The sequence below is a fragment of the Motacilla alba genome, chromosome 3, assembly GCF_015832195.1.
Source record: "Motacilla alba alba isolate MOTALB_02 chromosome 3, Motacilla_alba_V1.0_pri, whole genome shotgun sequence".
Classification (NCBI taxonomy): Eukaryota; Metazoa; Chordata; class Aves; order Passeriformes; family Motacillidae; genus Motacilla; species Motacilla alba.
Genome location: NC_052018.1, coordinates 29,378,310 through 29,391,296, shown reverse-complemented (window position 1 = coordinate 29,391,296; position 12,987 = coordinate 29,378,310). Strand labels below are relative to the sequence as shown.

The 12,987-nt window shown below is 37.5% G+C and overlaps 1 protein-coding gene across 1 annotated transcript in view; it reads right to left on the bottom strand.

Moving 5' to 3' along the window:
* Window positions 1-12,987, bottom strand: part of COL19A1 (collagen type XIX alpha 1 chain) — a 184,881-nt gene that overhangs the window by 64,855 nt on the left and 107,039 nt on the right. The window lies entirely within an intron of this gene.

Below are 12,987 nucleotides of genomic sequence, written 5' to 3'. Positions count from 1 at the left end.
ACACCAGAACTTGGGATGTAAAACTGCGCTGCACCACAGCCAGTACATATGTGCAATGTAACTCAATTAACAAACACATATACCTTCTTCTTCTCTGGGATGTGATAATGAGCACAAAAGCCAGAGATTTATTTGCAAAAACAACTCACCTTCTTTGTGCAATTACTACCATCTGTGTATATATAATGCACATGCAAAACCATTTGCATTAAAACATAAAGTCCATAAAAGTCTACTTAAGGGAGACTTTGCACTCAGTTTCTAAAAAACACTTGCATATGTAACTATTACAATTTTTTAGTACAGAGTTTGCTTGAACAACTGTTTCACATATGCTTTTTATAGGAAGATCAACATAAAAATGGAAGTAATTTACAGGAATTAACATCTTTATTGCCAAGCTGAAATCTGATGCACATTTTTTAGAAACAACAGCTGAGAACAACTAATATCTAGGTGCAAATGGCAAAGAAGAAAAGTGTTATATCCATTAAGAGTAAACTTTTCCCTTGCATATGGCAAATGTAAATTAATGTCAAACGTTAGGGGGGTGTCCTGGTGAAAACTTGGCTTAAAAAGTAAAAAAAAATAAAATTCTGGCTGACAGTTCACAATTAACACATAGGGATATTTCTGTAAGCTATGCTCCCTACTTCTAAGCCTGCTTCTGTAGTTTCTTAAATAACAGTGTCACATAGATTGCAGAAGTATTCTCAGGAACAGAAAGAAATCCAGTTTTGCAATTTCCAGGTGAGAGCCCTGATCTGTAGGAAAGCACTCTCAAGCTATGCCTTTCATTAATCTTGATCTATGCTGAGGGGATGACAGTAAGGGTGGAAAATCCCTCTCCCTCACACCCTGCAGCTCTCCAGGACAACCTCTTGCCTAGAAGCCAGGGACTCTCCTGAGAGTGGTAGGTATCTGAAGCCCTTCAAGCTGAAGAAGAAACAGAACCAAGATTGTGTGGATGTGTTTCAGCCATTGGGTTGTGCCACACAACATGTACACTGCCACCACGGTTTTATGAACATCCTCAGCCAGTCAGAGTGAAACAAAACCACCTCAGCATATTTGGAGTGCCAAATTCCTGGGTCTTAACTAGCTGAGACATATGTTATGTGCTGAGCTGTTTAATCCCACCAGTACTTGCACATGCAGAGCTCTAACTGGGGCAGCTAAGGGTAATTTTTTAGAACCAAAATACAGTACTAGGTGCTTAGACTGGGCTCAAGGCTCTACTGGCCCTTACTACCCACCCCCAGCACGAACTCTGCTGTGCTGGTAACACTGTCCCTGCAGCCCCAGGACCAGCTAGGGCTGGCAGCTCAGCTGGGCTAAGGTGGGGCAGGTTTTGACTTTGGTCACCTCACTGATGCTGCTCAGTGAGCGACTGAGAAGCTTGCTTGGCCTGCCAGGGCACACATGCACAAGCAAAGGGGGCTGCAGACAGCTACATCTATACTTTTGGACTGATCTCTACTCCGGAAATACAGGTGGAAACTGATATTTCCTGACTTAAAAAAAAAAAACAAACAACAAACCAAAACCAAAACAAAATAAAAAAAAAAACAACCAGTAAACTTCCCTTAGAAAGTGGGAAAAACAGACTGAGAGGTAATAATGTAATAAACAAAGATAAATTACTCCATACTTTTAAAATAGTCCCTCCGAGTTATAATAATCTACAGTGTTGACTTCTCGAAGCCACCTTCCTTTTCCTGTTTGAACTTATCTAAAGTATCCTGAGGATGACACTTAAAGTCACAGCAGTCTAAACAAAGTATCAAGGAAGTGTCAGGATGAAGAAGACAGGGCTTTGACTGGCAGCCACAACTGTGAACGAGGTGTTAATTACACAGGAAAACATGGAATATATTGGGAAGGCAATTTTATCTCTGTTTACAAGATGAACTAAAATGTGATTTATGACATAACAAAAACAAAACTTGATGAATTTTCTGAAAAAAATCAAAACCAAAACCAAGTTATTAAAAAAAAAGGGATATTTATTTTTCACCATCATTTAATAATTACTAAAACACGTGAAACACAGAGGAAACATTTCCCCCACTTTTTTATCCCATCATTATATTATTAGGCATTATTATTTACATGCAATATTGCATGTAAAACAAGCACACAGATCAGTATGAGACATAACCTTTTCCTAGAGTAATGAAAGTCCTTTTTTTTTGCCTCCAAGCACCTTTGTAACCTCTCTGGTATTTTAAATTTAATACCAGGCCACTACCTTTCAGCAATGCCTTTCAGATACAGAGACTTCAATGTTAGAAATACCCAAAACTCCACCTACTTTTCAACACTCCTGCTTCTCTATGACTTCTCAGCATCAGCAGGGGGAAAAATACATATATTTTTACTGTAGTAAGAGTGTAAGCAGAAAATACTGGTTTATGGCTCTGTTTAGGGTAATTAAAACAATGAGAATAATGTTTTTGATGAGCCTATTATGATGCTGCCTTGGGCAGACCATGAGCCAGACCATGACTAAATATTTACATTTTGATTTTGAGTCATCCTTCTGGCAAGAAAAAAATGAAAAACATCTCAGTGCCCTCTCTGGTTTATAGAGTGGGCTTAGCAGAGAGCCGCAGCTCCCATCTCCTGCTCAGCTGTGGGCCTTGGTAGCCCTATGAGAGCTGTATTTATTGCCACTCTGCTGTGCAGAGGGCTGACAGCCCACACAGGAGGCCTGTTACCTTCATTTAGCTTAGAACACTGAGCAAATATTGAGGTTATAAAACAACTCAAAATAGAAATAAATGTCCTAGGCATCATATTGTTCCTTTAACTAAATAAAAAATGCAATACCACCTACATTCACTTAAAAATGATATGTGGTGTCAACAAGTTGTCTAATGCTACTTAGAATACCTGAAGAAGACCAAAAGAGTTGCTGGCTATTTCCCTTGTGCTGCACATAGTTTTGCTGCCAATCAATGTGATAAGAAGTTTTCTAGATGTTACTGCTATTGTGTGCTGTTCCCTTGACTCTTGCCCCCAACTAATTTGTACAGCAGGCTACTTTCCTCTTTCCCAAAGGACAGACTTCAGCTAGATCATTCAAATGACAAATCATTCAAATAACAACTGCTTGGTTAGAGGCAAAAAAGGATAAAATACTAAAAATAAAGTAAATGAGAGATTATATGCTTCAGGAAACCCATCTGAGTGCCTAGCTGAAGTATGTGGTCAGCTGCATTCTTTATTTCTGTTTTCCTTCACCCCTTCTGTGAATTGAAATTACTTGATGAGCTTTGCCTGACATGAGATGGAAAGCTGTTCAGACGAGAGGCTCTGGCCATCCTCCCATAGGATTTGTGCTCTGGTTCTGACTGCTGCTCCTGGGCAATGCTGCAGGTCCAGCACACAGTGCAAGAATTCAAAATCTGTATTGTAACCCCCTGCTGTATCATGCCATATCCATCTATTCACATCTCTCTAACTTTAGAGGAGTAAGATCTCTAATCCTAGTGTTTAAAAATAAACTGTGGATTATTTAAGGATGAAATGAAGCAGTTATGTAGGAACACTGACATGATTTATGGAGTTAATAATTTAAAGATCTACATTTTAGTATGAAGGTAAAAGTTCTTAGAATAAATCATGTGAATTTTCAAGGGAAAGTGCTAATTAGTGGTTCTTGAAACACATAATCACATTTCAAAACAAGAAATAGTTCTAGGGAAAATAGAAATCTGGCTTTAAAGTCTTAACTACCGTAGTTGTTATGCAAAATTAATGAGGTTTATGTAATTTTTTTTTTTGCCAAACTACACTCTGATAGCCTTGGTTAATCCTCAAAACCAGACTTAAAAAGGCACAGATATAACCAAAACAGGAGGTGAGTGGGGAGTTAAAGACCCCTGTCACACAGTGCCTGACCCACAGATGCCTGTCAGCACCTTGAGTACCTAAATGCAGCCAGATTGACCTCTGGGCAGTTAAAAAACTCTTCCTCCTGACGCCCAAAGTTGCCACCAAGCAGCCAAGTGCCAGTTCCAGCGCCTACGCTATCTCAGATTACAGCAAGAGTTGGGACAGTCTCTCCCCTAAATTGAAAAGCTATGTTGCAGACAATGAAACCTTGTTAACTTCAGTAATACAGTGTTAGGATTTGAATGTTCAATCCCTTTTTCAATCCTATTAACTTTGGCCTTGAGGACGCATTATGGTAACCAGTATATTACAAATTAGCCTCTGTATTAGATGTTAAACCTGAACAAAATCACAGGAATAAGGCCAGAAGGCAAGAAATTAAAACGTTTGCAGAAATCAAGTGCAAGTCTGTTCAGCATACCCCACTAAAACCTTTCACAGAAACGTGGCTCACAGAAGAGTAGAGCACACAGAGCCTAATCCTCTGCTTTGGGAGAAAAGTCAGTAGGAAGCTTCTCATGCAGAAGCCTTCCTGCACTCAATCTTGGGTTTCCAAAACCATTTTAGGAATGATTTACAAAATTTCTAGTTTCTTCATTGTGACATAAATAAAATGCTTAAAGGGATTACCGAGCCAGGTTACATAAAATTGAAATGAGTGTAACAAATAAAAATAAGTCCCTAAACAGGCATAGCAATGCCAAGAAGTCAAATGCCATGACCTCTTTTGCCAAAAAAATTTCTAGATGAAATCCATCACAATTTTTCAAGTGTATCCATAAAAGTTAAATTTTAGTTCAAAACCACTCATAGAAACAGTTTTAAACTATATTTAGATAGTTTATACCTTAATTTTTATTATTAGATATAATTTCTTATTCTCTCATACTTCTACAACTTCAGCTAAAAGACATTAAAAGAAACATTAATAACAGAGTATTTGGAAGAAAGTCTGAAATTCTAAAAGAGCCTCTTAAAAGTTATACCATTTCTGTCATTCCATTAAAAGTTAGGTTTCAATTTCTACAGTGGAAATTGACAAGGGAAAAAAATATTTTTCTAATTGAAAAATCTATTTTCATCATTCTAAATTATAACTGTTTCATTCAATTTTTAAATGCCAAAGTGGGAAAAATAAATATTTTTAGGCTGTATCCTAATTTACTGGATATGTACTTCAATGACATTCTGGGAAAAAAACTGTTTTACATTAAGCATTTTTGGACTGTTAAATGTCAGAGTGAAGGAACATACAGAACTCTAACTTAAATCAGATTGGAGCTTTGCCTGTTTAAAAACAACTTACATCAAAGTCAATGACTGAAAAGATCAAAAGAGATTCCAAAACTACAGAGCTTTAGCTGTGAAGAAAATGTTTTGCATTGTGCCAGGAGGCTGACCTGCAATGCAGACATTATCATTGTTCTGTAAGGTTTGTTTTATAACTGGTTTATAACATTTATTCACTGAACTGGAAAAGAAATTGTGTCAAAGAAATATTAATGTTCTATAAATCAGAAAATGTAATCAGAATTTAAATTAATTTTGATGCCACTCTAAATAATTATGTTAAGAAAATCTAACAGCTCTCCATCCATTTATTTAGGAAGATTTTCCACTCTGTCAAACTACCTTTGTTCATGCTTGATGAGAAAAACTTGTAATCTCAGAGAGTAAGCTGATTATTAACATAAGGCAAATATTGCAATCCCTCAGAGTCCCTCCAAACATGTAATTTTAGTGAAATCAATGTTGAAATACTAGATATGACAACAGATTCCTAGTTTTATGAGGTATTTAATTTATTACTAAGATAATGCTAAAATAACTTCCTCTTAAGTGAAGTATTTTGTATTATAAACACAACTATTGGAAATAAGGAAGTTCTTTCAAAAATATTTACTTCAGGACACCTGCAACATCCCAAGGAACATAGAGTCAAGGATATGGCTGTGATATTGCAGAAAGATTTTTAAATACTTGAACTCAATTCACCACTGGAACTAGGGAAACCACCATGATGGAGAAATAATCTGTTTAAATACATATAAAAGACTTTTTAAAAATTTTATTAATCCATAAAAATGAAGTTGTTGTAGCTATGCTGAGAATAAGCTATAGCTAGTCACATAAAAATCACTGAATTGCCAGGGTTGGAGGAAAGTCGTGAGATCACTTAGTATAATCCCTGTCCTCAAGCAGGATCAATTGTCCAGGACTGTGTCTACTTGGCTTTTGAATATCTCCACAGATGGAGACTCCACAACCTCTCTGGGCAGCCTGTATCAGTATTTCATGAACAGCACAATAAGAAAGTGCTTTTTTGTGTTCAGATAGAATTTTCTGGGTGTTTTGGTTTTTTTGTTTGTTTGTTTTTTCTGTTGCTGTTGTTGTAATTAATTTCCTACCCATTGCCTCTTGTCCTGTCATCAGCTACTACTGAGGAAAATGTGTCTCCCTCTTCTTTATTCCCTCACATCAGATATTTACACACTGATTAGATTCCCACTGAGCCTTCTCCAGGCTGAAGAGTCCCAGCTCTCAGTCTCTCCTTCCATGGAAGTTTTTCCATTTGCACCTTGACACCCCTGAGGAAGTCTGTGTCTTCCTTGAGGTGGTCTCACCAGAGCTGAGCAAAGGGGAAGGATATCTCCCTTGACCTGTTGGCAGTGCTCTTTCAAATGCAGGCCGGGATATTGGCCTGTTTTAGGCCACAAGGATGTGCTGCTGGCTCATGATCTGCTTATTGTCCTAACAGTTCTTCTACACAAAGCTTTCTTCAAAACAGTTTGTTTTCAGTGTATGCTCACCCAAGAGGTGCTGAATTTTGCATTTGCTCTTGTTGAGCTTCATGTGATCTCTTCTGCCCCAGTTCTCTGCTACATTCTGCCCCACTGCCCAGGCTGTTAATGAGGACACTGGACACTACTGGCTCTAGCAGCAGCCCCATTAGTGGGGTACACCACTAAAGACTCGTCTCCAAGCGGACATTGTGCCCCTAATGAAAAATTTCTGGACCTTGTTTTTCCGATGGTTTTCAATCCACCTCACCATCCACTCATCAAATCTGTACTTTGTCACTTTGTCTACAATGATAATGGGAGATAATGCCAAAGGCTTTGCTGAAGCTGAGGTTGGCATCTTCTGCTCACCTGTCATCCACCTAGCTAGTCACATCATAGTAGAAAGCAATGTATTTGGTCAAGTAAAATTTTCCTTTCATAAATTCATGCAGACTATCCCAATCACCTTCTTGTCCTCCGTGTTTTGGAAATGGTTTTCAGGAAGATTTCCTCTTTCAGGAAAAAGAAAGAGGAAATTGGCCTGTAGTTCCCTGTACCTTCCTTTGTGAAGACAGAAGTGATATTTGCTCTTTTCCAGTCTCCAGGAGCCTCTCCCAGTCACCATGAACATTCAAAATAACCAAGAGAGGATTGTAGTGCGTGGGGCCCTATGGACAGACAGCTGTGTCCTCCATCTGGGTAGGAAAGTCTGACAGCAAACAGCTGTCACTGCTCCTTCAGTAGTGTTTGGGTCCTGTGCCTTCTGACCACCCCGCCTAAGGACGTGCATGCTGGACGTCCTTAGGGGTTTGAGAAGGTTTGCTGGCCTCTTTAAGCCCTCCTGCACAAACTGCTGAGCCACCTGCTGCATCTCCTGGCTGCCTCTGCCATGGCTGCACAAACTGCTCCTACAGAGTCCTCACCCTGGCACCGGCCAGAAGGGGCCTGACCTCCCTGCAGTGGCACTGCTGCTCAAGGACAGCTGGCAGAGCTCCGCAGAAGCTGCTAGAGCCACCCTTACCTTAGCCTCACCTGGAAGAAACAGGCATCCTCAGTGCCCTCCCAAAAGTGCCCAAATCCCAGAAAAAGTGCCTAGGAGCTCAAGAAGGCGTCAAGAGGATTGTAAAGAAGCAGAAATTGCTGCACAAACTGCTGTGTATTTCAGCTGCATGCTGGGCATGCCTCTTCTAGAGGTCAGGTGAGAATGCAAAATCACCCTGTCTAGATTTCACAGTACAGCTGTCTAATAAATATACCTTGATCCTTTGCATTAAGAAATTTTTTTGGAATTCACTGAAGTATTATATTTTAAAAATTGAATAATTTTCAGAAAAAATAGTATTTCTAAAAAAAGCACCAAGTTCGGGGAAAATCCCTGCTACAAAGATATCCAACTGAAATGAAGCATTACTTCTCAAAACATTTGGAATATTATTTTGGAAATATAAACCTCATTGCACTTAAAACAGTGAAGGCAGAGTCTGGAAAGCCCCATGCAGCCTGTAAACTATAGGTTGTAGAAATTTTTAAGAATACACAGCAACATGGCAAAATTATTTGAAGACTTCTGAAAATTCTTTTCATGGGATCTAAAGGCCTCTAGTGGAATTTTTTCTAAAATTAATGGAATGGTGATTTGATTGTAGAGAAAAAACTCCAAATACCTCTTCAATATAAAGAGGACATTAAAAAACCCAGTTGCTTGAGGCTAATGGAGGATTAGATAGATGCTAAGTGTAAAATAAAATGCATATTTTGAAATGTGTGATTGACAAGAAACACTGGAGGAAAGAATTCAAGGCAAGTTCCAAAGAGTCTGTTGTTGATGTTCTTTGAAGTGGAAACTGGACTCCTGCAAAAATAAGCTTACCTAGAAAGTGCAAGATGATTGAGAAAAGTAATAGTTCTGCACAACACAGGAATCCAGGAAGATGGCGTGGTAATCCACTGTAATTTAAATTCCACGAAATGTTAGGTTAGTACCCAATCTTAGTATTGTTTGTGGGTTGGTAATCCTGGACCAGGGACTTTTCTGAGTAATGTGTAATTACCTCCTGAAGCTCCTGATGTCATTCTGAGCAGTTGTGTAATAGTATCAAGTTGCTGCAGCAGTAGCATGCCTGAAGTCAACGTGATGGGACGCTGAAAAATGATGCATGAACGTAGTGCCTGCCCACAGAGTAGTCTAGTATTTCTCATGCAGGAATGAGTAGCTGTTTTGACTGGCCCATTTCTTTCAGTGACCAGAGCTAAAACCCAGAAATCTGGCTGAGTAAGGTCTCATGTCTAGCACAAACCACTTCATTAAGGATCAAAAACCTTGAAAAATGTTATATGAAGTCACTACTTGTAGAACAAGAGGAAACACCAGACTATTTTAAGAAGAGCAAACGTTTGAGGACTCCTTGAGCCCACAGGAAAACACAACATTGACTAACAAATGTGAGTGGTGAGTGGCAGTGGGTATCTTGGCAAAAGGAGAAACACAAGGACTCTACATGCTCACACAGAATTCAGCTACATTCACTGATGACATTATTACAGCCCTTTAAATAAGTATTGTATAAATCTCAGGCTGATTGAAGAATCAGAAATAAGTTCATTGTGTGCTCTTTGAATTTGGGCACGTTGTGATGTAACCAGGTTATGATGTCTTCTGCCATGACAATGACTTTTGCCTTCAAGGTAACAGTCTAATTAGGGATAGAAAATATGTGATGAATCATGAAATATATCTTAAGATTTTTTGCAGAGCTATGAAAAATTCTGGGAGGTTTCTTTTGTGTCTATGAATCATGGTAGTAAACCATGCAAAACTGAAAACAAATTTGTCCACTTGATCTCAAAACTCTGTTCCTCCCTTTTTAGTGCTGTGCAAAGAAAACAAGATATGTAAGTCTGAAGATCATTATTTGTACCCATTGCTCACAAAGTTTGCTCTCCTGCACAAGCCAGCCACAATGCGATGAGATAATGGAGATGAGAGGGAAAAGTGTCACAATAAGTTAGGAAAGAATGGGAACTCATGAGTCTACTCTTAGAGACACAACCAGTACTCTTGATGAATGCTAGACTATTAATCCATTTGTTCATTCAGAAAATAAATATTTATGCATTTTGCTACTAGAACAGCATAAGAGAAGTAATGTGATTATGAATCCAAATTTTATTTATCGTCACATTCATTGATCTCCACGACTTCATTACTTGAAACCTTGTAGCAAATTTGCAATTTTCTGTTAAATAAAGACAAAAAATAGAACCTGGTCATCCTGATACAGGATCATTTAATGCTGCACAAAACTAGAATTTTCAGGGCTTCTCTCTCCTTCTGAATCATCTCTCCACACTACATTTCTATAAACATATCACACTAGTGTACTGCTTTCTGCAAACCTTTTTCATTCTTTAGGATATCTGGAGAGCATCCAGCGAGACCAACTAAGATAGAAGATATTTCACACACTTCTGTCATCAATTTCCACTGCTGACCATCATCTAAACAAGTAAGAACCTAAATTACTCTTTGATGTGGGAGTAAGATGATAACTAGTATGGCCATACAGTAGTAATATACTATATTACTATATTATATATACAGTATAATATATCAAAGACACATAAAGTGACATATTCTGTGTTTTAATAATTATGCATGGGCTCAAATGACACCAGTAACTCTGTCTATAGTGCATCTATCAGAAAAAAGCTGGTACCACCTTATTTGAAAAAAAAAAGTATTGATCCCCTTTACACTTGAAATAAATAAACCACTGACATAATCTCATCAAGTAATGGTGTAGATTTGCATTTCTAAGCCAATTTGATGTACATGTCAATAAGCATTTTAAGGTTGACATAACTTTGAACTCAAAAACTACAGTTATTTTAATGTTTACTATAATAATAATAACATTTACTCTATTTCTATAATAATTATGATATCTATTTTTATGATGTGATTTTTTGTGCAGATTATTCCTGTGAGGTGAAAGAAGTACTACTATTCAGACTCATTCCTCTCACTAGGGGTACAATTTTCCTAATTCCCTCTTTTAGTGAATGCAGGGAGATGGGTGTCCACTCTGGGACAGGGCACTTTTGGTGTTTCTTAGTAGTTCTAATATTAAACTCTGATCTCTGTTGAAATAATAAAACCTCACTTAACCGTACTCTGAAAACAAAGATGCATGCTTTTTTCTTTGCTTTTCTACTCATTTTCTATTGCCATTTACCTGTCACTAGCTCTAACCTGAGCCTTCTATATGTTTCTTCATATCACCATTAACACTGTTAATTCTCCTTGCTTCAATGTGTATTCCGAGGTCTGCAAGTTACACACTATATGATTGTCCTCTCAATTCCTTATTAATCTAAGACCAATTTTCAAAGGAGTTGAACACTTAAAAATGCTCAAGATGCAGGTGGATTAAATTTTGAATATAGCAAGTACCATATGAATGGCAACTTAAGAGTTCATATCCTCAAAGTGTGGCATGCAAATTGAATAGGTAATTTCAAGTTTCTGGAGGGGCTTTTTCCCCCCTAATATGCTACAGTTCCAGTCTTCAGAATGGACACAATGTTGCTTTTAGGTCTGAATAATATGTTGGAGAAAAGAAATATTAGCTAGTTACACACTCAATAACACGCTTTAATCTTCAAAAGACAGCCCATGAGAAAAGCAGTAACTTCATATAATGTGAAAGATTTGGAGGATCTGGTGAAAGTATAACAGAGGAACATGACATCTATAATTGAATAAAAAGGAGCATTTAATAGCCATTAGATGTGCACTGTCCAGTTTGTCATTAAACAGAGCAGAGATCTTGTTACAAATAGTATGTTATTGTGTAATTAAATGTATTGGAAATGCAAAAGCACATGGGAGTTGAATTAAGCCTGCCAACAATGTTGTTAATGCTTAGCGGGAGTGGCCAGCAGAAGGAGTATTGTTGTGAGCATCTCACTGGCAGAAAGATAAAGACAGATGCTGAGACTCCACAGTCTGCTGTTCTCATTGTTTGGCTCAAGGCAGCTGTGTGCATGGAGAGATTACAAAACCATCAGTACTCCCGTTTTTACAGGGGCTGGAGTGTGACAGCAGCTTAATTTTATGTGTGAGTAGGAAAATGTCCATGATGGAAGTATCAACCCACTGATTCCTACTGCAAAATGGAATAAAATTTAAAAGTATTTCCAAATCAATTTATCCACCACCACCATTAAATATAATACAGTGTATTAACTCTGAAATTTTGCATAAAAAATGAAGAAGTTCCAAGAGTGAAGTTTCTAAAACACAAGAATCTTTATAACTGTTCCTAAAGGAGAATTTGTCTTGTTGCAGATTTAATACTCCACAGAACAACTCTAAAATATGCTAAAAGGGGATACAACTATCTTTTTGCAGTATCCTATATATTTAATTGCCTAACTGTAATAGTAATGGTCATTATAAAATTCTTAATAAGGACGTCAATATACTAGTAAATGTGCTTTAATAATATTTTCATCACATCACTTTGAACTCTGCATTACTACACTGAGTTTTTCTGATCAGGTTCTCAATCCTTAGTGAGAAACATCAATAAACTCAGCTTTCGTTGCTCCGTGTACAGCTTAAATGGAATTTAGTACTATTTTTAAAACTTAACAACCAACATAAAACATCGCTTTGGGGCCTATGTGTCATTACTCATTTTGTTCAAGGGCTAGTCTTCTGTTAGTTTTATTACTATTATTGGAATAATTCAATTAGCCTTTAAAAATTCACTGTAGTTTACTAAGATGAAAAACACCTAATCTTTTTATTTCAGATATTTTAACTGTGATATTGAATAGCAAGATGCCTAAATGAACCAAGAATTATTAAGACCCAACTTCAAAACTGCAAACTGAGCACACACCTAATTTGTAAAAATATTGAAATGCTTGAGTCTTAACATCTTCCCAAACTTTTAGGAACATACTAGATTTTAGGTTTACAACAGTGAATTAATTCTTGGGATACCACAATCATAAATATTTGTTATCTGCTCTAATGAATTATGAAATTCAGTAAGTCAGGGAAAATAAAAAAACAGAACATGGAGAAACTGTCAGTCCATTACTTAGTCGTATTAAAATTCTAAATAACCAAAGGTTTATTTAATGTCTTTGGCATATTCTGCTCCCCCCACCCCAGTCCCCTTCCGTCCCCTTTACTGTATCATATTTTTGTACACATATGTTGGGCACTGACACGTGCATAATGGGTCAGTACGACTGGTTTTTGCTAATATTTTAGCTAATGACCCTAAAT